The sequence below is a fragment of the Haematobia irritans genome, chromosome 4, assembly GCF_050003625.1.
Source record: "Haematobia irritans isolate KBUSLIRL chromosome 4, ASM5000362v1, whole genome shotgun sequence".
Taxonomy (NCBI): domain Eukaryota; kingdom Metazoa; phylum Arthropoda; class Insecta; order Diptera; family Muscidae; genus Haematobia; species Haematobia irritans.
The window spans coordinates 66,228,701-66,256,592 of record NC_134400.1 but is presented as its reverse complement, the minus strand read 5'-3'; the positions used below and the strand labels follow the sequence as shown (position 1 = coordinate 66,256,592).

Sequence of the window (27,892 nt, the reverse complement as noted above, 5' to 3'; positions counted from 1 at the left end):
ATACTAAAACGCAGAACTAATATGAGTGCTTCACACACCAATTCAAAATTTAATACCAATTCAAACTAAAGGCCGGTTTGCATTGTCAGGCGAAAATAGTAATTTTTTCAAAGTAAATTTTTTAATATTTCAGTTTCAAGAAAATAATCTTTTTGTGTTGGTACTTTCACCTTCAAAGTTATAATAAAAGGTGCCAAAAATACAATTGTATTCTGATTTTAATGTTTTTTTTAATCTGATTTTAATATTTCATTTAGTATTGTCATATCTAGTAGTTTTCGCTAAAGGAAATACTATTTGTCCATATATCGTTGTCGCGTGGTTAATTCCCGAAAAGACTCATGTTTTTCCTCATACAAGTACTAAAGGGTGATACGGTCAAAATTTGGTCAATATAAACTTGACGTATTTCTTTCAATTTTGCATTTAAAAAACCTGAACACCCCTCATTTTGAAGGTGTGTGTGTGTAGAATGTTGCTCCTATTTTGATTTTGGAATTCACTCTTCAGTTGTCAAAATGCCGTCCAAGCACGAAGAGCATCGTATCAAAATTTTGCTCGCGCATCGCGAAAATCCGAGCTACTCGCACGCAAAGCTGGCAAAATCGCTAAAAGTTGCCAAATCAACCGTTACAAATGTAATTAAAGTGTTTGGGGAACGTTTGTCGACAGCCAGGAAGTCTGGATCGGGGGGAAATCGAGAACCGGAAGCCGATGAGACGACAAAGAGAGTTGCCGGTAGTTTCAAGCGAAACCCTAACCACTCTCTCCGAGATGCCGCAAATAAGCTGGGTGTATCGTCTGCAACCGTGCATCGAGCCAAAAAACGAGCCGGACTATCGACTTACAAGAAGGTAGTGACTCCAAATCACGATGATAAACAAAATACGACGGCCAAAGCGCGATCCCGGAGGCTGTACACGACGATGCTAACGAAGTTTGACTGCGTGGTAATGGACGACGAAACCTACGTCAATGCCGACTACAAGCAGCTTCCGGGAGAGGAGTTTTATACGGCAAAAGGAAGGGGAAAGGTAGCAGATATTTTCAAGCACATAAAACTGTCAAAGTTCGCAAAGAAATATCTGGTTTGGCAAGCCATCTGTACCTGTGGCTTGAAAAGCAGCATTTTCATAGCTTCCGGGACTGTCAACCAAGAAATTTACGTGAAAGAGTGTTTGAATAAACGTCTGCTGCCTTTCCTGAAGAAACACGGTTGTTCCGTACTGTTTTGGCCGGATTTGGCATCTTGCCATTACGGTAAAAAGGCCATGGAGTGGTACGCCGCCAACAACGTGCAGGTGGTTCCCAAGGCAAGAACCCTCCCAACACGCCAGAGCTCCGCCCAATTGAGAAATACTGGGCTATTGTCAAGCGGAACCTAAAGAATACCAAAAAAAAACTGCTAAGGACGAGCAGCAGTTCAAGGCAAACTGGCTTTCTGCGGCGAAGAAGGTGGACACGGTGGCTGTACAAAATCTGATGGCAGGTGTCAAGCGTGAGGCCCGGCAATTCGGATTTGGAAAAGCGAAAGCCTAACTGAATATTTTTCCTGAATTTTATACTAATTGAACTTGAAAAAGAAATTTAATTTGATTTTTTAAATAAACGATTTCACCGATTTACACGCGTTTTCCCTTGACCTTGAATTTTGACCGTATCGCCCTTTAAGTACAATTTTTAGATATTTTCACCTTACATTATTGACACCTTACGTCTGCAAATTAAGTACTTAAAATTTTATTAAAATCACCAACTTTTTTCATTTGAAAGTTTTGAGTCGAAATATTTAATGCGGTTGAGACTGGGGGCTGCGCCCATCTCATTCTTTAAATTGGTCCTTCGCCCCATCTTAATTTTTTAATTGAAATGTATTCAATCACTGAAATGATAGTATCAATTAAAAAATTATTTGAAAGTCAAATTAAAAATTACTTGATCCAATTAAAAAATAAATGGATACTATTAAGTTTTATGATTGATTTTTGTTTCAATTAAAAAATTTGTTGAATCAATTAAATTTTTAATTGAATATTTTTTAAAACTCAATTAAGACTTTAATTGGACAATTTTTCACGAAAAATGGTTCTGTGTTTTATATATTTTAGTTTACAAAATAATGGTTTACAAAACATGTGTTACACGAGAAAGATAAGAATAATAAAAAGAATAAGATTAAGAAGAGATGCCATATTAATGTGGTGCCTTCCGGTATTGGCTCAAGAATTCATTTATATGTCGCCTTACTGTTGCATTGTCCGATCCCAATGCCTTCAGAGCTTTTTTTATAGTCTGGACATAGCGATCCGCCTGTCCGTTTTTGGCGGGGTGATAGGATGCCGTTCTTTTATGAAATTTCACTCCTTTATCTCTTAAGTATTCCTTAAATTCAATCGATGTTAAATTCGTACCATTATCTATTACTACTGTGATTGGAATACCATAAGAGGCAAATAGTTAATCAAGAATTGCTATAGTACCTGCCGATACCGATAGAATTGCTATAGTACCTGCCGGCAAATAGTTAATCAAGAATTGCTATAGTACCTGCCGATGTCGTTGAATTTCCAATCTTTAGCTCGAGTCATAGTCGGTGATGATCAACAGGTTCGTGCCGTACACAGGGCCTGCAACATCGAGATGGACTCTCACCCAAGGGGCCTTCGGGTATTCCCAATGGTGAAAATTGAATTGATTTGGCATTCGAGCATTGTCGTTGCAGCTTCCACAATTTCTACCTGTATTTTCTATATAGGTGTCAATGCCAGGCCAATATATGAATGGCCTAGGCAGAATGTGTGTGAAGATAAATCCAAATTTGAAATTTGCAGCAAAAACTTAGCCGATACACAAACCAACACCAAAAATATATTTCAAATTCGAATTTAGGATTTCAAATTCGAATTTGGATTTTTAGTATTTGGCTTATTATTTAAAAACTAAGCCGTGTGCGATATAGAGAGTAGGCTCATTGGAAAGGGCTTGAGCTCAGCTTTTATAATCACAAACGTCTTCATTAGAAAAGTATTTGTGAAAAGCGAAAATTTTAAAACAAAATTTTCAACAAATTTTTACAACGGAGCCCACTGTGCCAAAACTAAGCCGCGTGCTGTATAGAGACTAGGTTCATTGGAAAGGGCTTGAGCTCAGCTTTCATACCCACGAAAGTCTTCATTAGAAAAGTATTTGCGAAAAGCGCAAATTTGAAAATGCTTTTTCAACAAATTTTTACAACGGAGCCCACTGTGCCAAAACTAAGCCGCGTGCGGTATAGATACTAGGTTCATTGGAAAGGGCTTGAGCTCAGCTTTCATATACATGAAAGTCTTCATTAGAAAAGTATTTGTGAAAAGCGGAAATTTGAAAATGCTTTTTTAACAAATTTTTACAACGGAGCCCACTGTGCCAAAACTAAGCCGCGTGCTGTATAGAGACTAGGTTCATTGGAAAGGGCTTGAGCTCAGATTTTATACACATTAAAGTCTTTATTAGAAAAGTATTTGTGAAAAGCGCAAATTGGAAAATAAAATTTTCGACAAATTTTCAAAACGGGCCCACTGTGCCAAAACTAAGCCGCGTGCGGTATAGAGACTAGGTTCATTGGAAAGGGTTTGAGCTCAGCTTTCATATCCACAAAAGTCTTCATTAGAAAAGTATTTGTGAAAAGCGCAAATTGGAAAATAAAATTTTCAACAAATTTTTCCAACGGCCCCATTGTGCCAAAACTGAGCCGCGTGCGGTATAGAGATTAGGCTCATTGGAAAGGGCTTGAGCTCACCTTTCAGACCCACAATGGTCTTCACCATATAGATGTAATTAAATTTTAAAGTTTTATTTAAAGGATAAACAATTTCTCAATATTGTCAATATTCTTTTTTTGTATACACACAAAAATGTTTTTTTTCCGATTCAATCACGAAATTATTTGATACATTGAATTATTTAATTGAAATTTCTTAAATCACGAAAATGACATTAAAAAATTAATTGATGTCAAGAGCAAATTTGAATTAATTTTTTAAATGACTAAATTAAAAATTTAATTGATGTTGATTGCAAAACTCAATTAATTTTTTCATTAAAAAGTTAATTGTATCAATTAGTTTTTTACTTAAAAATTTTAAGATTATTAATTATTTTAATGTTTCCATCTTGATTAAAAAGTTAATTGCATCAATTAATTTATTAATTGGAAAATTTTTCAACTTCTATCAACTTTTTCAAAGGAAATGTGTTGAAGATATTTTTTCTGCGTAGGACTCACACTTTGGGAACAGCTGATATTTATCAATAAACTTTTATGTTCGTTTGAATGCGAAAAACAAAATTTTGATATATCGCAAAATTAATTGCTCCAATCAATTTTTAATTAAATATTTTTCTATCACGAAAATGATAATATCAATCATCTATAACAACTAAAAAATTAGTTGTTCCAATTCAATTTTGCAATTGATTTTTGTTTTAACTAAATAAATAATGAAATCAATTAAATTGTGATTAAATATATTTTAAATTAAAATATTAATTAAAACTTTAATTTAAAATATATTGGTGGTATTTTTGCTGCGTGATTTTGTTGATTCGCGGATCCGAATCATTTTGTCTGCAAATTTAATTAATTCAATTAAATCCAATTGATTCCATTAAAAGTGTAATTGATTACGACAGCAAAACACTATTTTTTCACTGAAGCAATTTTATTTTTATTGAAATTGCTTACATAAAGAAGTAGATAGTATCAATCACAAATTACAAAAATACTTAATTAATTTGGAATTTACAATCAATTTACAATCAAATTGTTGATTCAATTAATTTTTAAATTATGCCAATAAACTGTTTATTGTATCATTACTAATTTATAATTAATTAAACTACAAATAAATAATTGGTTCAAATAATTTCGTGATAAAAAAGTAAACAAAATTTTTGTGCAAAAACCTAAAAAATAATTAAAAACTCATAGTAGACCATCCACAGACAAAAATACTACCAACGTATTTCCAATTAAACTTTTAACTGATCAATCACGATAGTATTAACCATAGAAGTAATTAGAAATAAAAAATATTCTTGGTTAAAAAAGCATTTGTTTTCTTCGGCACTTTCACTTAATTTTTAATTGCTTCAATTAAAAATTTGATTGATTTTGGTAGAAAACTAAATTTTTTATTAGAGACAATCAATTGTATAATTTTCTATTATTTATTTATCTATAATTATTTTACCAGTAGAAGACATATTTTTTGCAATTGTTTAAGAGTTTATATTTATTATTATATAATAGGCTTAAATTATTTAATGAACTGCCAATTAAATTAAAAAATGAAAATAACATACATTTCTTAAAAAAGCACTCATTTTGTATGTAATGTATTAGATAAACAAAACAAAATCAAATTTAATTTAATAATTTAACGAAGTATTGTTTAAAATTAGGCATGTGTTGCTAAATAAATAAATTGGATTTATTTATTTTCAATATGATATTTCTTTTTAAATTTGATTTTCATATTTGCGCTCTTCACAAATACTTTTCTAATGAAGACTTTTGTGATTATGAAAGCTGAGCTCAAGCCCTTTCCAATGAGCCTAGTCTCTATATCGCACGCGGCTTAGTTTTGGAACAGTGGGACCGTTGTAAAAATTTGTTGAAAATTTTATTTTCAAATTTTCGCTTTTCACAAATACTTTTCTAATGAAGACTTTTGTGATTATGAAAGCTGAGCCCAAGCCCTTTCCAATGAGCCTTGTCTGTATATCGCACGCGGCTTAGTTTTTAAATAATAAGCCAAATACTAAAAATCCAAATTCGAATTTGAAAAATATTTTTGGTGCTGGTTTGTGTCTCGGCTAAGTTTTTGCTGCAAATTTCAAATTCGAATTTATGTTCACACACATCTAGCCAGACCCTTCATTTTCAATATCCCAATATGACATTTGTGCAAATCCCTAGTACCCGTTCTCGTAGTTTTGGTGGTATTACTACACGATGCTCAAACATAAGACCAGCGGATGTAGTATAGTTACTTTCTGGTGATTTGTACCCTTCACGTGATAAATTATGACCTGACTGCAGTAGCTGCAATATTTTTCCTAGATGTGAGTCTTTTCGTGTTTCTCGTTTAACAGCATCGGAGTTTACTGGTAACATAGTTGAGAAACATCGACCACCATGGTGGTCTACGGAATTAAGTAATATGAGGAAATCCTGCAGGAAGCTCTTTAACAAGGCAAAGTCCACCAGAGCCCCTGAGGACTGGGACGCTTACAAGAAGAATCTGAGAGGATACAAGCGAGAACTGAGAAAGGCTCAGCATAACTCTTGGAATGCTTACTGCAGCAGTATTGAGAATACGTCCGAGGCTTCCAGACTACGGAAGGTTCTAGCATCCACCAACTCCGCTCCAGGTTTCATTAAAACATCGGAGGGCAATTGGACAACGTCCAGTGAGGAGACGCTGGAGGTACTATTGGACACACATTTTCCTGGAAATCAGACGGTTGAACCATGTACTGGCGGTGCCACAGTTGCTCAGCGGTCGTTTCCTGTCGAGGAAATTGTATCGGAAACTAGAATAAGATGGGCGCTAAATAGCTTTGGACCATTCAAATCCCCTGGACCTGATGGAATTACTCCGGCGGAGTTACAAGCTGTAACTGACAAAATTATCCCCTGGTTGTCGGTGATATATAAAGGATGTATCAACTTATCATATATCCCAGGAAAGTGGAGGGAAACAAAAGTCGTTTTCATACCTAAAGCGGGAAAAGCCTCTCACTCGAGGGCGAAGGATTTCCGACCAATCAGCTTATCCTCATTCCTACTTAAGACTCTGGAGAGGATGATAGATATTTATCTTAGAACTAGCATCGATTCAAGTTTGTTCTCGAAACGACAGCATGCATACTCGAAGGGCAGGTCTACTGAGACCGCACTACATGAACTAGTCAGCTTTATTGAAAGCTCACTATCTGTCAAAGAATACACAATCGTGGCGTTTCTAGACATCGAAGGGGCGTTCAATAATGTCCATCCGAGCTCGATATTAAATGGACTGACAACTCTGAATGTTGATCCATGTATACTCAGGCTGTTAGACGAACTGCTAATGAAGAGACGTATTTCAGCCACACTAGGACAAGCAAACATACAAAAGTATGTGAACAGAGGCACTCCCCAAGGAGGAGTTCTATCACCTCTTCTTTGGAATGTTGCTATAAATAGCCTTCTGGTTACTCTAGAAAAAGAAAGGATAAAAGTGGTGGCATACGCAGATGATGTAGCTCTGGCAGTCAGAGGAAAATTCCCATCCACAATCAGAGATATTATTCAGAGGGCCCTCCGGATGACTGAACAATGGGCGAAAGACAATGGTCTTGGGGTAAATCCTGCAAAGACAGAATTAGTCATGTACTGCAAAGATCGCAAAACTCCCACGGTTAGGCCTATTTCCTTAGGGGGTATTGAAATTCCCTTTGGTGATTGTGCAAAATACCTTGGCGTTATTTTGGACAGGAAGCTGAACTTTAAGTTTAATATTGAAGAAAGGGCGAGGAAGGCAACTGTAGCTTTGTACTCGTGCAAAAAGGCAATAGGAAAAAAGTGGGGACTAAAACCAAAAATTGTGTATTGGCTATACACGGCAGTGGTTAGACCTATAATGCTATATGGTGTTGTAGTCTGGTGGCCGGCACTTCAGAAACCGACTGGTTTAGATAAAGTTCAGCGTATGGCGTGTTTGTGTATTTCAGGCGCATTCAGCAAGACAGGAACAAATTCCCTTAATGTCATGCCGCATCTATTGCCTTTAGACATTTTGGCCAAACAGTCAGCTGCAACAACGGCTGTGCGGTTGCGCGAACTATCGCTGTGGTCGGAAAATGGTTACGGTCACAGTTCTGTCCTCAAAATAATGTCAGATGTGCCTAACGTAGTGGATTACACTTTGGCGAGTCCACTTTTCGACAAAAAGTTTGAGACTCTAATCCCCAACAGTGAGGCGTGGTGCACACAGACCCCGGGGAATAAAGAATATATAGATTTCTACACTGATGGCTCCAAATTGGATGGACAAGTGGGTTTCGGAGTATATTCTAATGATCTGGAACTTCAAATAGCGAAAAGATTACCTAATCACTGTAGTGTTTTTCAGGCTGAAATATTAGCAATAAGAGAGGTGGCGAATTGGCTGAGAAGTAATGTTCCAAAAAATGTGGGTATTAATATATACTCAGACAGTCAACCTGCAATAAAATCCTTGGACTCTGTGTTCCTCAACTCGAAAACGGCCATCGATTGCCGCAAATCTCTCAATGAGATGGCTGAGCAGTACAATATTCACCTAATATGGGTGCCTGGCCATAGGAACATACCGGGGAACTGCGAAGCGGATGAGTTGGCAAGGCTAGGGACTACCTTACATATTCCAGGGGAACTAGAATTTGTTGGTATGCCCCTAGCTACCTGCAAGCTCATGCTGCGTGAGAAGGCTGTTATGATGGCAAATGTTCGATGGGAGAATTGCAAGGGTTGTAACGACACCAAGCAAATGTGGCCCCATTTCAACTTAAACCGCACACTAGATATGTTAATGTTCTCGAGACATCAGATATCACTCCTGATATCTGCTATAACGGGTCGCTGCCTGATAGGCGGTTTTGCAAAAACTATAGGCGCGAAGTATAATGACTGTTGTATGAGCTGTCATGATGCGGAGGAAAAGGAATCAATTAAACACCTCTTGTGTGAGTGTCCTGCATTTTGTGTAAAGCGCAAGCAACTTTTAGAAGCATATAGCTTCAGATTACTGGCGGATCTGGAAAACGTTAACTTAAGCAGTCTGCTAATATTTTTGGAACAATCTGATTGGTTCAACAAAGAAAAATAATCAAGAAGGTTCAGCGGTTAAAACTAGAAGTGCCCATATGTAATAGGTACTTTTGGTTAATGTGGTATCACAATGGACTGAATAGTCTAAGTGAGCCTGAATCTTAATCGGGCTGCCACTTTAACCTAACCTAACCTAGTTGAGCAATTTGATATATTGCAAACCAGTCAAATTGGTCAAAACGCCGTTCACTCACTTTTGATTCCTGCATTCGGTTAACTTGTACTGTACTGGTCATTTTGAGTAACCCTGAACATAACCTCAAAATCAAAATTGGCCAAAAAATTGTCATAATTTGCTATTCTACTAATACACAGTTGAGACAAAGTCTTTTGTGGATGTAAAATTTTACTCAACGGTTTACTGTCTTACCAGAATCCAGTGACGGACATATAAATACATAAATAAATTTTGTACTGCCCGTATTTCAGTACTACTCATCGTTCGGATGGCAAAAGGTATCGGACGCTCTTCACAATTAGGCAATTTATGCGCCAGGACATCGTCGTTTTCGAGTTGAGGACCACAGAGTCCAAGGATTTTATTGCAGGTTGACTGTCTGAGTATATATTAATGCCAATATAGCTTGGAGCATTACTTCTCAGCCAATTCACCACTTCTCTTATTGCTAATATTTCAGCTTGAAAAACACTACAGTGATCAGGTAATCTTTTCGCTATTCGAAGTTCCAGATCTTTAGAATATACTCCGAAACCCACTTGGCCATCCAATATGGAGCCATCAGTGCAGAAATCTATATATCTTTCATTCCCCGGGGTCCGTGTACACCACGCCTCACTGTTGGGAATTAGTCTCAAACTTTTTGTCGAAAAGTGGACTCGCCAAAGTGTAAGCCACTACGTTAGGCACATCTGGCATTATTTTGAGGACCGAACTATGACCGCAACTTTTTTCCGACCACAGCGATAGCTCGCGCAACCGCACAGCCGTTGTTGCAGCTGATTGTTTGGCCAAAATGTCTAAAGGCAATAGATGCAGTATGACATTAAGGGAATCTGTTCCTGTCTTACTAAATGCGCCTGAGATACATAAGCTCGCCATACGCTGAACTTTATTTAAACCTGTTGGTTGCTGAAGTGCCGGCCACCAGAATACAACACCATATAGCATTATAGTTCTAACCACTGCCGTGTATAGCCAATGCATAATTTTTGGTTTAAGTCCCCACTTTTTTCCTATTGCCTTTTTGCACGAGTACAAATCTACCGTTGCTTTTCTCGCCCTTTCTTCAATATTAAGCTAAAAGTTCAGCTTCCTGTCCTAAATAACGCCAAGGTATTTTGCACACTCACCAAAGGGAATTTCAATACCCCCTAAGGAAATAGGCCTAACCGTGGGAGGTTTGCGACCTTTGCAGTACATGACTAATTCTGTCTTTGCAGGATTTACCCCAAGACCATTGTCTTTCGCCCATTTCTCCGTAGGGCCCTCTGAATAATATCTCTGATTGTGGATGGGAATTTTCCCCTGACTGCCAGAGCCACATCATCTGCGTATGCGACCACTTTTATCCTTTCTTTTTCTAGAGTAACCAGAAGGTTATTTATAGCAACATTTCAAAGAAGAGGTGATAGAACTCCTCCTTGGGGAGTGCCTTTGTTCACATACCTTTGTATGTTTTCTTGTCGTAGTGTGGCTGAAATACGTCTCTTCATTAGCAGTTCGTCTAACAGCCTGAGTATACATGGATCAACATTCAGAGTTGTCAGTCCATTTAATATCGAGCTCGCATGGACATTATTGAACGCCCCCTCGATGTCTATAAAAGCCACGACTGTGTATTCTTTGACAGATAGTGAGCTTCCAATAAAGCTGACTAGTTCATGCAAAGCGGTCTCAGTAGACCTGCCCTTCGAGTATGCATGCTGTCGTTTCGAGAGCAAACTTGAATCGACGCTAGTTCTAAGATAAATATCTATCATCCTCTCCAGAGTCTTAAGTAGGAATGAGGATAAGCTGATTGGTCGGAAATCCTTCGCACTCGAGTGAGAGGCTTTTCCCACTTTAGGTATGAAAACGACTTTTGTTTCCCTCCACTTTCCTGGAATATATGCTAAGTTGATACATCCTATATATATCGCCGATGATTCTATCAGTCACTGCTTGTAACTCCGCCGGAGCAATTCCATCAGGTGCGGGGGATTTGAATGGTCCAAAGCTATTTAACGCCCATTTTATTCTAGATTCCGATACCATTTCCGCGATAGGAAACGACCGCTTAGCCCCTGTAGCTCCGCCAGAACATACTCAACCGTCTGATTTCCAGGAAAATGTGTGCCCAATTGTACCTCCAGCGTCTCCTCACTGGACGTTGTCCAATTACCCTCCGATGCTTTAATGAAACCTGGAGCGGAGTATGGATGGACTTTGCCTTGCTAACCCTTTCACGACCGAAATAGACCTAATTATTTATTATTATTTTTCTTCTTTTTTACTTGTACTAACAGCATGTAGAAGAAAAATTGTCATTTTGAAAAGCTACCTCAATTACTTCAAGAGCTATACGAGCTTGTTCTGAAAACTTGATTCTTGAATTGTGACCAAATGGTTTTACGAAAATAAGCGCTATTTGGCCTATAATATATTTCAAAGTGTGAAAAAATACAAAAAAGAACCCGTAAAAATATCGGCTATAGTTTTTGTATTTATTTCATTTACTAGAAACATACATTACAAAAATTGTCTCAAATTTTCGTATTTTTCGTTTCTTTTTAAAGAAATTTATAAAAATCTATTTTAGACCTCACCAATATGGACAATATTTGTAGCTTATTTAGATGAAAGCCTCTACCTTAAAATAGCATCGAGAAATAAATCGAAACTAAGTGGGAAAATAGAATTTGATGTCTTTTTCGAATGTCCTTCTAAGTGGACATCAGTAGTGAAAGGGTTAAAGAGCTTCCTGCAGGATTTCCTCATATTACTTAATTCCGTAGACCACCATGGTGGTCGATTTTCCCCCCTTGCCTTCCCTCTAGGGCATGCAGCTTTCAGTGAGATGTTGAAGGCCTTAGTAATCCGCTCCACGGCGTGTTCGATATCTTGCGCATTTCTCATATTTGTCTCTGTTATTTCCGGTATCATCATATTGAACGATTTCCTATACCTATTCCAGTCAGCTCTTCTAACATTTGGCGGAAATATGGTCTTGGTGATATGAACATCAAATTTGAAACTTATGTAGCGATGATCTGAGAAGCTGTGTTTACTTAAAACCTGCCACTCAGATATCATTTCATTCAATTCTTGCGAGGCCAAGGTGATGTCCATAACCTCTTGCCTGTTTTTAGTGACAAAGGTTGGGGCATCTCCCTTGTTGCAAACTACCAGATTAGTACGCAATATAAACTCTAGGAGTGACTCTCCTCTTGTATTAATGTCACCACTTCCCCATATACTACGATGTGCATTCGCATCGCATCCCATAATGACTTTCGTCTTTGTTTTCAGTGACTCCTCCACTAAGGTCTTAATGGCACATGGAGGCATCTCCCTGTCATGTCCCATGTAGACCGAAGTTACCCAATATTTGCATTTGGCTATTTCTAAACTGGCAACGACGGTGTCTGTATTGCACATTGAAGAAAGCAGAAACAAGTTGAGCTCGTTTTTAGCAATTATACAGGCTCGATTTACATCATTACCAGTATACTGCAATAGTTTGAACCCCAGAGTACTTAATTCACATATTTTGTTTCTGTAAACATATGGTTCTTGAATAAGAACTATGTCTATGTCCCCTTTCATCAGGAGAAGTTTTAAGGCAGCACATGCAGCCTTACAATGATGAAGATTTATCTGGAGGATCCGTAGGACCATCGAGATTTTCAACAACCGTCACATCAGCCGCTTCAATCGAGTCATCAAGAATGTCCTCTTCAGAGATATCGGTGACTCTCGCAATAACCATAGGTTCAACTTTGGTGAGTTCTGAGGCAGTAGAAGCCTCCTCACGCATACGGTATCTATCCATGTCTTCAACTTTGGTATCTCCCTCGACTTCGTAAGAGGATCCGCTTACTTCTGATTCAGACAGAGGCTTGTCCATTTCTGAATCCTTTAGCTGATCGTTTTTATACACCTTCATTTGGATATAATGAAAGCCATAACATACACGGCCCTAAGACTTTGCTAGATGTGGCAAAGACTGACTGTTCAATATAAACACTGCATGCCGTCTTGGCCCATCCACTTCATCCAAACGGCCAACCTTCCAATCAGCTGTTGGAAGATCTGGATTGCATTGTTTCAGTCTATTTAATATAGATTCAGGGTCAGGAGGGTTTCCAGGTATCCACGCATGTGCTCTTGGTCTAGCCGGTATGTCTTTCTTCTCGACTAACTCTAGAGCAGCTCCTTCCCAAACTTCACCAGTTAGTATCAGATCAGCTTTAAAACATTCTATATACCTCTGGTCCTCAAATGCGACTAGCTTTAATCGTCCTTGATACCAACCAGCCTCTTGGTGTTGAGGATCTGGGCCGGGAAACTTTTCCAGCACCTGTGAGTAGACGCCAGACAAAGCATTCTCAATTTCCCCCCATTTTTGATTTGGAACCATACCGTCCAATGCTCCTTTATTTATGATAGCCATCACAAGGCTGTCTGTAGCAACTGAGGCAAACGATCGTTGATCCCTTTTGGAGGATGGCAGCTCATCCGGTGATCGTTCCCTTTTTCCAGCCTCAAGAATTCCTTGAACCCATTTTAAGAAATCGCTTTGTTTAGCCGACAACGTGCTTGGGTCGACTGATCCTAATTTCTTTAGGATAAACAAAGCATTTCTGCGTTCCTTGAATCTCTTTCGTGAGGGATTACCTCCTTTTGATGCCGTTACCTTGGAAAAGGTTCCACTTGTCAAATTGTCGCCACCTGTCGACCCGTCTACAGGTCGACTAATTGGGCCTAACTCTTGGTCATTGCCCAAATTGATAACTCCAGTCGATATCCGTCCACTGGGCCCTGAAGTTAGCAACCCAGTGGATGTCTTTGAATTTCTCTGCATGGTGGCCTAATATCCCACCACACTTGAAATTCGTAGTAGGTACTTATTACGATGATTTTATCCGCTATTAAAAAACACGTCCGTTCCGTTCGACGGTTGAATAAAGATTCCGGCGGAGTTACAAGCAGTGACTGATAGAATTATCGGCGATATATATAGGATGTATCAACTTAGCATATATTCCAGGAAAGTGGAGGGAAACAAAAGTCGTTTTCATACCTAAAGTGGGAAAAGCCTCACACTCGAGTGCGAAAGATTTCCGACCAATCAGCTCATCCTCATTCCTACTTAAGACTCTGGAGAGAATGATAGACATTTATCTTAGAACTAGCGTCGATTCAAGTTTGGTCTCGAAACGACAGCATGCATACTTGAAGGGCAGGTCTACTGAGACCGCTTTGCATGAACTAGTCAGCTTTATTGAAAGGTCACTATCTGTCAATGAATACACAAGCGTGGTGTTTCTAGACATCGAGGGGGCATTCAATAACGTCCATCCGAGCTCGATATTAAATGGACTGGCAACTCTGAATGTTGATCCAGGTATACTTAGGCTGCTAGACGAACTGCTAATGAGGAGACGTATTTCGGCCAGACAGCTAACATACAAAGGTATGTGAACAGAGGCACTCCCCAAGGAGGAGTTCCATCACCTTTTCTTTGGAATGTTGCCATAAACAACCTTCTGGTTGCCCTAGAAAAAGAAAGGATAAAAGTGGCGGCATACGAAGACGATGTGGCTCTAGCAGTCAGGGGAAAATTCCCATCCACAATCAGAGATGTTTACAGAGAGTTCTCCGGATGACTGGGAAATGGGAGAAAGAGAATGGTCTTGGGGTAAATCCTGCAAAGACAGAATTAGTCATGTACCACAAAGATCGCAAAACTCCCACGGTTAGGCCTATTTCCTTAGGGGGTATTGAAATTCCCTTTGGTGAATGTGCAAAATACCTTGGCGTTATTTTGGACAGGAAGCTGAACTTTAAGCTTAATATTGAAGAAAGGGCGAGAAAGGCAACTGTAGCTTTGTACTCGTGCAAAAAGGCAATAGGAAAAAAGTGGGGACTAAAACCGAAAATTGTGAATTGGCTATACACGGTAGTGGTTAGAACTATAATGCTATATGGTGTTGTAGTCTGGTGGCCGGCACTTCAGCAACCGACAGGTTTAAATAAAGTTCAGCGTATGACGTGCTTGTGTATCTCAAGTGCATTCAGTAAGAAAGGAACAGATTCCCTTAATGTCATGCTGCATCTATTGCCTTTAGACATTTTGGTCAAACGGTCATCTGCAACAACGGCTGTGCGGTTGCGCGAGCTATCGCTGTGGTCGGAAAAAATGTACGGTCACAGTTCGGTCCTCAAAATAATGGCAGATGTACCTAACGTAGTGGATTACACTCTGGCGAAACCACTTTTCGACAAAAAGTTTGAAACTCTAATTCCCAACAGTGAGGTGTGGTGTACACAGACCGCGGGGAATAAAAGATATATAGATTTCTACACTGATGGCTCCAAATTGATGGACAAGTGGGTTTCGGAGTATATTCTAAAGATCTGGAACTTCGAATAGCGAAAAGATTGCCTAATCTCTGTAGTGTTTTTCAGGCTGAAATATTAGCAAAAGAGAGGTGGCGAATGGGCTGAGAAGTAATGTTCCAAAAAATGTTGGCATTAATATATACTCAGACAGTTAACCTGCAATAAAATCCTTGGGCTCTGTGTTCCTTAACTCGAAAATGGCCATCGACTGCCGCAAATCTCTCAACGAGATGGCTGAGCAGTACAATATTCACCTAATATGGGTGCCTGGCCATAGGAACATACCGGGGAACTGTCAAGCAGATGAGTTAGCAAGGCTAGGAACTACCTTACATATTCCATTCTAGAATCTGTTGGTATGCCTCTGGCTTCCTGCAAGCTCTTACTGCGTGAGAAGGCTGTTACGATGGCAAATGTTCGATGGGAGAATTGCAAGGGTTGTGATGACACCAAGCAAATATGGTCATATTTAAACTTGAACCGCACACTAAATATGCTAGTGTTCTTAAGACGTCAAATATCACTCCTGATATATGCTATAACGGGTCGCTGCCTGATAGGCGAATTTGCAAAAACTATTGGTGCGAAGTATAGTGACTACTGTAAGAGCTCGCATGATGCGGAGGAAAAGATATCATAAAACAAGAGGAGTTCCATCACCTCTTCTTTGGAATGTTGCCATAAATAACCTTCTGGTTCCCTAGAAAAAGAAAGGATAAAAGTGGCGGCATACGAAGACGATGTGGCTCTAGCAGTCAGGGGAAAATTCCCATCCACAATCAGAGATGTTTACAGAGAGTTCTCCGGATGACTGGGAAATGGGAGAAAGAGAATGGTCTTGGGGTAAATCCTGCAAAGACAGAATTAGTCATGTACTACAAAGATCGCAAAACTCCCACGGTTAAGCCCATATTCCTTAGGGGGTATTGAAATTCCCTTTGGTGAGTGTGCAAAATACCTTGGCGTTATTCTGGACAGGAAGCTGAACTGTAAGCTTAATATTGAAGAAAGAGCGAGAAAAGCCACGATAGCTTTGTACTCGTGCAAAAAGGAAATAGGAAAAAAGTTGGGACTAAAACCGAAAATTGTGTATTGGCTATACACGGTAGTGATTAGAACTATAATGCTATATGGTGTTGTAGTCTGGTGGCCGGCACTTCAGCAACCGACAGGTTTAAATAAAGTTCAGCGTATGACGTGCTTGTGTATCTCAGGTGCATTCAGTAAGAAAGGAACAGATTCCCTTAATGTCATGCTGCATCTATTGCCTTTAGACATTTTGGTCAAACGATCAGCTGCAACAACGGCTGTGCGGTTGCGCGAGCTATCGCTGTGGTCGGAAAAAATGTACGGTCACAGTTCGGTCCTCAAAATAATGTCAGATGTGCCTAACGTATTGGATTACACTCTGGCGAAACCACTTTTCGACAAAAAGTTTGAAACTCTAATTCCCAACAGTGAGGTGTGGTGTACACAGATTTCTACACTGATGGCTCCAAATTGATGGACAAGTGGGTTTCGGAGTATATTCTAAAGATCTGGAACTTCGAATAGCGAAAAGATTGCCTAATCACTGTAGTGTTTTTCAGGCTGAAATATTAGCAATAGAGAGGTGGCGAATGGGCTGAGAAGTAATGTTCCAAAAAATGTTGGCATTGATATATACTCAGACAGTTAACCTGCAATAAAATCCTTGGGCTCTGTGTTCCTTAACTCGAAAATGGCCATCGACTGCCGCAAATCTCTCAACGAGATGGCTGAGCAGTACAATATTCACCTAATATGGGTGCCTGGCCATAGGAACATACCGGGGAACTGTCAAGCAGATGAGTTAGCAAGGCTAGGAACTACCTTACATATTCCATTCTAGAATCTGTTGGTATGCCTCTGGCTTCCTGCAAGCTCTTACTGCGTGAGAAGGCTGTTACGATGGCAAATGTTCGATGGGAGAATTGCAAGGGTTGTGATGACACCAAGCAAATATGGTCATATTTAAACTTGAACCGCACACTAAATATGCTAGTGTTCTTAAGACGTCAAATATCACTCCTGATATATGCTATAACGGGTCGCTGCCTGATAGGCGAATTTGCAAAAACTATTGGTGCGAAGTATAGTGACTACTGTAAGAGCTCGCATGATGCGGAGGAAAAGATATCATAAAACAAGAGGAGTTCCATCACCTCTTCTTTGGAATGTTGCCATAAATAACCTTCTGGTTCCCTAGAAAAAGAAAGGATAAAAGTGGCGGCATACGAAGACGATGTGGCTCTAGCAGTCAGGGGAAAATTCCCATCCACAATCAGAGATGTTTACAGAGAGTTCTCCGGATGACTGGGAAATGGGAGAAAGAGAATGGTCTTGGGGTAAATCCTGCAAAGACAGAATTAGTCATGTACTACAAAGATCGCAAAACTCCCACGGTTAAGCCCATATTCCTTAGGGGGTATTGAAATTCCCTTTGGTGAGTGTGCAAAATACCTTGGCGTTATTCTGGACAGGAAGCTGAACTGTAAGCTTAATATTGAAGAAAGAGCGAGAAAAGCCACGATAGCTTTGTACTCGTGCAAAAAGGAAATAGGAAAAAAGTTGGGACTAAAACCGAAAATTGTGTATTGGCTATACACGGTAGTGATTAGAACTATAATGCTATATGGTGTTGTAGTCTGGTGGCCGGCACTTCAGCAACCGACAGGTTTAAATAAAGTTCAGCGTATGACGTGCTTGTGTATCTCAGGTGCATTCAGTAAGAAAGGAACAGATTCCCTTAATGTCATGCTGCATCTATTGCCTTTAGACATTTTGGTCAAACGATCAGCTGCAACAACGGCTGTGCGGTTGCGCGAGCTATCGCTGTGGTCGGAAAAAATGTACGGTCACAGTTCGGTCCTCAAAATAATGTCAGATGTGCCTAACGTATTGGATTACACTCTGGCGAAACCACTTTTCGACAAAAAGTTTGAAACTCTAATTCCCAACAGTGAGGTGTGGTGTACACAGATTTCTACACTGATGGCTCCAAATTGATGGACAAGTGGGTTTCGGAGTATATTCTAAAGATCTGGAACTTCGAATAGCGAAAAGATTGCCTAATCACTGTAGTGTTTTTCAGGCTGAAATATTAGCAATAGAGAGGTGGCGAATGGGCTGAGAAGTAATGTTCCAAAAAATGTTGGCATTGATATATACTCAGACAGTTAACCTGCAATAAAATCCTTGGGCTCTGTGTTCCTTAACTCGAAAATGGCCATCGACTGCCGCAAATCTCTCAACGAGATGGCTGAGCAGTACAATATTCACCTAATATGGGTGCCTGGCCATAGGAACATACCGGGGAACTGTCAAGCAGATGAGTTAGCAAGGCTAGGAACTACCTTACATATTCCATTCTAGAATCTGTTGGTATGCCTCTGGCTTCCTGCAAGCTCTTACTGCGTGAGAAGGCTGTTACGATGGCAAATGTTCGATGGGAGAATTGCAAGGGTTGTGATGACACCAAGCAAATATGGTCATATTTAAACTTGAACCGCACACTAGATATACTAGTGTCCTTAAGACGTCAAATATCACTCCTGATATATGCTATAACGGGTCGCTGCCTGATAGGCGAATTTGCAAAAACTATTGGTGCGAAGTATAATGACTACTATAAGAGCTCCCATGATGCGGAGGAAAAGATATCATATAAACACCTCTTGTGTGAGTGTCCTGCATTTTGTGTAAGGCGTAAGCGAATTTTAGGGGCATATAGCTTTAGATTACTGGCGGACCTGGAAAACGTTAACTTAAGCAGTCTGTTAATGTTTTTGGAACAATATGGTTGGTTCTACAAAAGAATATAATAGTGAAGGTTCAGTGGTTAAAACTAGAAGTGCCCATATGTAATAGGTACTTTCAGTTAAATGTGGTATCACAATGGACTGAATGGTCTAAGTGACTTTAACTTTAACCTAACCTAATTTTTGCATAGGCTTTTGTAGCATTTGACGTAATGGACGATATTTGGTAAATAAATCGGGAATAAATGTAGCCTTACCTAGAAACAGTTGGAGTTCTTCTGGAGATTTCGGTTTTGGCACGTTACGAACTGCTTCGATATGCTTATCAGCTTTCGTTAACCCTTCGCCATTTATGTCGTTTCCGACATAAAGAGTTGTGTACTAGAGGTCTGCACAATTCCATTTGTAAATACAGAGTACACGTGTAATTGCTACTTGAGTACATCTATTTGAGAGAGTCGCAAAACAATAAGTACACATTTTGATGGACACCAAAAGCCGCGAGTAACTTCTTGTTGCTACTCTGATGTCTTCAGTATCAACAAACACATATTCCTCATTCTCTCTTATTGAAGTGTACTCAGAGTGGTCACGTCGTGTATGTTGCGAGAACAAAACTTCATAGAGTACTCCATGTACCACGTGCAGTTTCAGAAATATAAAAAAAACAGTTACTCTCCATAATATATGTTTTCGGTTTGTTATAAAGAACGGCAAACGTTAAGGAAAGTGCGTGACATACATAAATATATGAAATATGTGACATACATACATATCTATGATTAATAATAGTGGAAAGTTTTGCTTCGCACATAACTGAGAAATACTTGTGGTACCACGTGAAGTGAAGAGAATCCATGTTGTACTTGTTCTCAAGTACTTACATTTTTATTGTTCCTTGTTTTCGGAACACATATTGTTTCGGATAAGTACTTGGTGGTATTTGACAAGGAAGTGTTCTCTTCACTTCACTACTTGCGCTCTGAGAGAAAGACAGTGTATGTACTATATTCGACAGCGAATTGCATACATGTAGTGAAAAGTTATTCGATGCAGACCTCTATTGTGTACGTTGTCTAACCCTTGTAAAACCATCTCCATTCGCCTTTGCCATACTGCCGGAATATTTGCCGCGCCATACACTATTCTTGTTGGTCTCCCGAGTCCATGCGTCGGAGTATTCAATGTCAACATCTCACTGAATTTATCATCAATTGTGAGCCCAGCATTCAAAGCTCTCAGACGTGTTTAAAACCGTATCGGGTATCAAACAAAGTTTTTATTTAGTCTTTTTCTTTTTCGAAAGAAAAAAGATCTTGATATTGATCGCATAACACAATAAAACGGGTAGATATACTGCAATATACGAACTGTGGGTTATTTTTAAAAATGGAAGAAACTCCATCAGCTGCTACGGCAAGAAATAAGCCTTTTCAAAGTTTCAAAACTAAAAGAATTGGAGCAAATCAATATTGACCTCCAAGAAAGAATAAAAACGTTGGAGAATATTTGCAGCCACTTGCACCAGGAAAATGTTGCCTTGCGCTCACAGTTTGCACAAACACAAGGAATAAATAATAATAATGGAAGTAATGAAGAAGCCACTAATGCAAATATTAGTGTGGCTAATGAATCGGGAGATACCCGACAGATCGTATATGCAACGGACGAAGTGGAATTGGCAAAGGAAACCGAGTGGATCCTTGTTAAAAAAGAAAAAAAGATAAAAAAGCAAGAAATAAGCCTACAAAAATACATGGGGAGCCCTTAACGCATTAATGCCCAATCCCGCCTTTAGGCGGCCTTCATTAAATAAAGAAACTTTTAGTAAAACACACCTTAAGACAACAAAAATGGGAAAAATAAAAAAAGCTTAGTTGAAATTGTTCAAGAGGTTTTGCAGCATATATTGAATTTTACCGTATAAAATGTTCGTGCCTAGTTTCCTGCTTTTGTGTCGTTAACATTACATATTTAATCAGCTGGCCAAAAAAGTTGGGGCATTAGAGGGTTAACACCCCCGATAAGCCATGGTGAGGAGACTGTACATCCAGTTGCGGAAAATACTGAAGTCACGAACACAATTACGAGTGCTCCAAGGCCAAGGCCTGTTCGCCCACCACCTGTTATAGTCATCAAAGTGGAAAATTACGCCGCTCTTCGTAATATCATAAAATTAAAAGCCTCTAATGGGTTCACTATACAACAAATTGATGATCACTCTCAAAAAATATCAACGTTTAAAGCCAATGATTACAGAGAAGTAACCAAAGCTCTTAATGAGAAGAACATACAGTGGCATTCATATGAAAGCAAACATTATTGCACTATACATGTGGTCGCGAAGAACCTTCATCACTCTTGCAGCCCCTTTGATATTATATCGGATCTGAAAGAACAAGGCTTCAATATTTTGAATGTTTTTAATAAAGCTCATCACTATACCAAGACTCCGCTCAATATATTTACCCTAAGCTTCCATCCGTCAGAGAATATAAAAGATATATATGAAATAAAACAAATTTTGAACACCATTGTTACAATGGAAGCGATTAAACACCCGAAAGGCATTCCCCAGTGTAAGAACTGCCAGGGATATAATCATACGAAGGATTACTGCTTAAAACAACATCCTGCGAGCTACAGAGGATGTCTTGTTGCTAATGAACGATATCTAAACTCTGCAAATCTGGTCCAAAACAATAATGGACCACAAACACCCAGAGACGGAATATGATCACCTCAAACATATTTCAAGAGCAAAATGTTATTTTTGGATGCTGACCATTTAACATGTTTATCGCACCCATGTTATTTTCTCGGAAATTATGTATATTATTTCGGCAAGCATGTTATGTTTAGCGAGAAAACAAAATTTTTACGACAAACATGCTACATGGTCACCATCCAAAAATAACATTTTGCTATTGAAACATGTTTGAGGTTATCATATTCCTTCTCTGCATGAATAAATGCACCAGTTCCAACGACTTCGCAAAATGCATCAAAAACAAACTAATCTGTACTCTGATACAGTTAAAAATAATAACGCACAAAAAGCTACCCACGAAAATATTCTTTCAAAAATCCTATTCAAATTGGAGTTACTCGAATCGTTTAACAAGAGCTTAGACAACCGGTTAAGCTTGTTAAAGGAGAATTTTTTCAATGCACTCTAATAGATGCAGACATTAATAAAAATTATGCAGTGGAATGCAAATGGAATCTTAAAACATATAGATGAATTTCGGCACATCTTATATGAAAAAAATATTAATATATGTCTCATAAGCGAGACTTATTTTGTTAACTAAATATTAAATACCGCAAATTAAGCTGACTAATCGGAAAAATTCAGTCCTGTCCACAGGTAATAAACTCTTAATACATAATTAAAACCAATATGGTTATATGGCATTCAACTATGGGGATGTGCGGCAAACATCAATCCAAACAACAACAATTTTACAAGAATATTTGTCCTAGCTTAGTTATTTTATATATTTTAATTTCTATAAGTCTATTGATTGTTAATAAATAAACTACTGGTTAGTCACTTCTTCATAAAAGAGACTAGTTGTAGTATAAGTTAAGCATCATATATGTATTCGCTTAAATAAATAAAAACAAAAAAATGTGAGGTGACTGTAAGCATCAGTAATGTCGAAATGACAAAACAACTTGGCACCCTTCATTCTCTTGAATATATGGTCTGCCCTTGGTATCGGGTGATCATCTATTATCATACCTTTATTTATAGTTGGCTTGTAATTGTCCGTAGTCCGAATTTTACGACTTTTTTGGCAACAATAACATATATGTATTTGAAGCCCATTCGGAAAATTCAACGCATTTGTACAAACCTGACGCAATTGTCTCATCAATTGCCTTGGAATAAGCCTCGCGCAGAGCATATGGTACTTCTCTCGCCTCCATAAATATTGGGATCACACCTTCCCTCATATGGAACGTTAATGGTGGACCTACAAGTTTCCCCGCTACATCGGAAAACACATCATTGTACTGTGCAAGCACTTTATTTAAAACATTTGATTGTTCTTTTGATAGCATATTCGGTGAGCGAACATTATTTATTTTACTTGTGTAAAAAGATACCGTCAACTACGTATAGATTAAATTTCCGAGTTGCATTACCAACTGTCACATTAACTGGTATACGGCCTAAACAATGAATTTTGTCCTTTGTATAACTAGTAAACAAACGATCAGACTATTCTTATTCAACCGTCGAACTGAACGGACGTGTTTTCTAATAGCGGAGTATTTCATCGTAATAAGTACTTATTACGAATTTCACGTGTGGTGGAAATAATAAACCACCATGCAGCGAAATTCAAAGTCATCCACTGGGTTGCTAACTTCATGGCCCAGTGGACGGGTAAAGAACGAAGGTGACACATCAAAAGGAGGCAATCCCTCTCGAAAGAGATTAAAGGAACGAAGAAATGCTTTGTTTATTCTAAAGAAATTAGGATCAGTCGACACAAGTACGTTGTCGGCTAAGCAAAGCGATTCCTTAAAATGGGCTCAAAGAATTCTTGAAGCTGGAAAAAGGGAACGATCACCGGATGAGCTGCCATCCTCTAAACGGGATCAAAGATCGTTTGCCTCAGTTGCAAAAGACAGCATTGGACGGTATGATTCCAAGGCAAAAATGGGGGGAAATTGTGAACGCCATGTCTGGTGTCTACTCAGAGGTGCGAAAAAAGTTTTCCGGACCAAGTCCTCGACGGCAAGATGCTGGATGGTATCAAGGACGACATCAGTTAATAGCTTTTGCGGACCAGAGGTCTATGGATTGCTTTAAAGCTGCATTGATGCTAATTGGCGAAGTTTGGGAAGGAGCCGCTTTGGAGATAGTCGATAAAAAAGACATACCGGCTAAACCTAGAGCACATGCATGGATACCGGCAAACCCTCCTGATCCTGAGTCAATACTAGAGAGACTAAAAGAATGTAACCCAGATCTTCCAACCGCCGATTGAAAGGTTGGTCGTTTGGATGAGGTGGATGGACCAAGACGACATGCGGTGTTTATATTAAACATAGAGTCGCTGCCACATCTAGCCCAGACCCAAGGATGTGTAAGTTATGGCTTTCATGATATCCATATGAAGGTATACAAAGCGATCAACCAAAGGATTCCGAAACGGACAAGCCTCCGGTAGAGACAGAAGTGAATAAATCTCCTAGCGAAGCCGAAGGAGACATAAAACCTGCAGACTATGACGAAAATCATATGCGGGAAGCTTCTACAGGCTCAAAACTCACCAAAGCTGAACCGCGGATTGTTGCGAGAGTCACCGAGATCTGTGAAGAGGAAGCCCTTGGTGACTCAATTGAAGCGGCTGATGTGAATGTGGATGTTTCTACGGTTCCTCCAGATAAATCTTCACCATTGTAAGGCCGCTTGTGCTGCCTTAAAAGTTATCCTGATGAAAGGAGACATAGATATAGTTCTTATTCAAGAACCATACATATATAAAAACAAGATCTGTGAATTAAGTACTCCGGGTTTCAAACTTTTGCATAATACCGGTAACGATATAAATCGAGCATGTATAATTGCTAAAAACGAACTAAACTTGTTTCTGCTTCCTTCATTGAGCAATGCTGACACTGTCGTAGCCAGTCTAGAGATATCCAAATGCAAATATTGGGTAACTTCGGTCTACATGGGACATGATAGGGAGATGCCACCCTGTGCCGTTAGGACCTTAGTTGAGGAGTCACTAAAAACAAAGACAAAACTCATTATGGGATGCGATGCAAATGCACATCATAGTATTTGGGGAAGTAGTGATACTAATGCAAGGGGAGAGTCGCTAATAGAGTTTATTTTGCGTACTAACCTGGTAGTTTGCAATAAGGGAGATGCGCGAACCTTCGTCACCAGAAACAGGCAAGAGGTTTTGGACGTCACGTTGACCTCTCCGGAACTGAATGATAAGATATCTGAGTGGCAAGTTTTAAGTGAACACAGCTTCTCAGATCATCGCTACATCTGTTTCAAATTTGATGTTCATACCACCAAGACCATATTTCCGCCAAATGCTAGGAAAGCTGATTGGAATAGGTATAGGGAATCGTTTAATTTGATGATACCGGAAATGCCAGAGACAAATATGAGCACTGTGCAAGATATCGAACACGCAGTGGAGCGGATTACTAAGGCCTTCAACATGTCACTGAAAGCCCTAGAGGAAAGCCAAGGGGAAAAACTCGGCCGCCATGGTGGACTACGGAGTTAAGTAATATGAGGAAATCCTGCAGGAAGCTCTTTAACAAAGCAAAGTCCACAAGAGCTCCGGAGGATTGGGACACTTACAAGATGAATCTGAGAGCATATAAACGAGAACTGAGAAGGTCTCAACAAAACTCTTGGGATGATTACTGTAGCAGTATTGGAAATACGTCAGAGGATTCCAGACTACGGAAGGTACTAGCATCCACTAACACCGCTCCAGGTTTCACTAAAACATCGGAGGGAAATTGGACAACGTCCAGTGTGGAGACGTTGGAGGTACTTTTGGCTGAAAGAATTATACTCTGGTTGACGGTGATATATAAACGATGTGTAAACTTAGCATATATTCCAGAAAAGTGGAGGGAAACAAAAGTCGTCTTCATACCTAAAGCAGGAAAAGCCTCTCACTCGAGTGCGAAGGATTTCCGACCAATCAGCTTATCCTCATTCCTACTTAAGGCCCTGGAGAGGATGATAGACATGTATCTTAGAACTAGCGTGGATTCAAGTTCGCTCTCGAAACGAACGCATGCATACTCGAAGGGCAGGTCTACTGACACCGCATTGCATGAACTAGTCAGCTTTATTGGAAGCTCACTATCTGTCAAAGAATACACAATCGTGGCGTTTCTAGACATCGAAGAGGCGTTCAATAATGTCCATCCGAGCTCGATATTAAATGGACTGACAACTTTGAATGTCGATTCAGGTATACTTAGGCTGTTAGACGAACTTCTAATAAAGAGACGTATTTCAGCCACACTAGAGCAAGCAAACATACAAAGGTATGTGAACAGAGGCACTCCCCAAGGAGGAGTTATATCACCTCTTCTTTGGAATGGAGACGTCAGATATCACTCCTGATATCTGCTATAACGGGTCGCTGCCTGATAGGCGGTTTTGCAAAAACTATAGGCGCGAAGTATAATGACTGTTGTATGAGCTGTCATGATGCGGAGGAAAAGGAATCAATTAAACACCTCTTGTGTGAGTGTCCTGCATTTTGTGTAAAGCGCAAGCAACTTTTAGAAGCATATAGCTTCAGATTACTGGCGGATCTGGAAAACGTTAACTTAAGCAGTCTGCTAATGTTTTTGGAGCAATCTGGTTGGTTCAACAAAGAAAAATAATCAAGAAGGTTCAGCGGTTAAAACTAGAAGTGCCCATATGTAATAGGTACTTTTAGTTAATGTGGTGTCAAAATGGACTGAATAGTCTAAGTGAGCCTGAATCTTAATCGGGCTGCCACTTTAACCTAACCTAACCTAACGATCAGAAGGCTTTAGCTTGAAGTCGGGTTTGATGGCACGGAGCTTTGTTACGTTCATCGTGAAACATGCTGCCCCCGTGTCTAATTCCATTGGGACAGTCTTTCTGTCGACTTTGACGCTGATCATAATTTTACCTGGTGATTTCTTATGGTGGATGATATTAACGTTATTCAACTCTTCAATAGATTCGTCATTTGATGAACAGGAATCTTGTACTTCTGTTTGCGCTGTTTGTGTCATATACACCCTGGCTATATGACCTTTCTTCTTACAATTATGACATATAGCATTACGAAATCGGCAGTGAGTACAAGGATGCATACCACCCATTACATTTTTGTTGGCCAGCGTCCCTCAGGTCCATGGATCGCAGATTTATCACACGCCTCTTTTGTGAGTTGTTAACATAACCCAACTTGGGTGATTCCTCTGTCTTCGGCTCGATCGAAGACCGACTGCCACAGCGCAATCGGGCATCTCTAACGACTAAGCCGCCACAAAGTTCCCTGGTCTGACACCAAATTTTATATATTTTAGTTTATTGTAGTATCTTGTTACACAATGTCTTACAAAAGAACGGTTTACAAAACATGTGTTACACGAGAAAGATAAGAAAAAGAATAAGATTAAGAAGAGATGCCGTATTAATTCTTGTTTGACTGTAGATCCCCATGAACGAAACACATAACACTGTGTATGAAGAAATATAAAAGAAATATATTCCGTATTCGATATATTTTTAATTTTTTTAATAAATGCAGCTTAAATTTTCACATTTGTTTTCTTTCTAATTTTCTCTTAGAGAGTGTCTTGCGTATGATAGTGTCAAACAGCTGACAAAAGTAGAATGAGATATTAAATATGAAAAGGAACTGTGTAACTATAGGAGCGAAAGCGACGGAACTAGTACCGGTCGTTCCATTTGATGAACCGTTCAATTGAACTAGCTCATTCCGGAACGACACAAGACTACATATATCCCGAGTTTGATTTTAGGTCCTATTTGAGAGATAATTTTCAAATTGAAATTATAATTACTGATCTTGATGATTTCGGATCTTATGTACGTCTTTTTCAATATGAATAGCTGAAAGTAAAGAAATTGTGGGATTT

General features: G+C 39.2%; 1 protein-coding gene across 1 annotated transcript in view; it reads right to left on the bottom strand.

Annotated features, from left to right (window-relative positions):
• The window catches only part of Vps13D (vacuolar protein sorting 13D), a gene marked incomplete in the record, with an annotated part of 741,787 nt that overhangs the window by 402,301 nt on the left and 311,594 nt on the right, over positions 1–27,892 (bottom strand).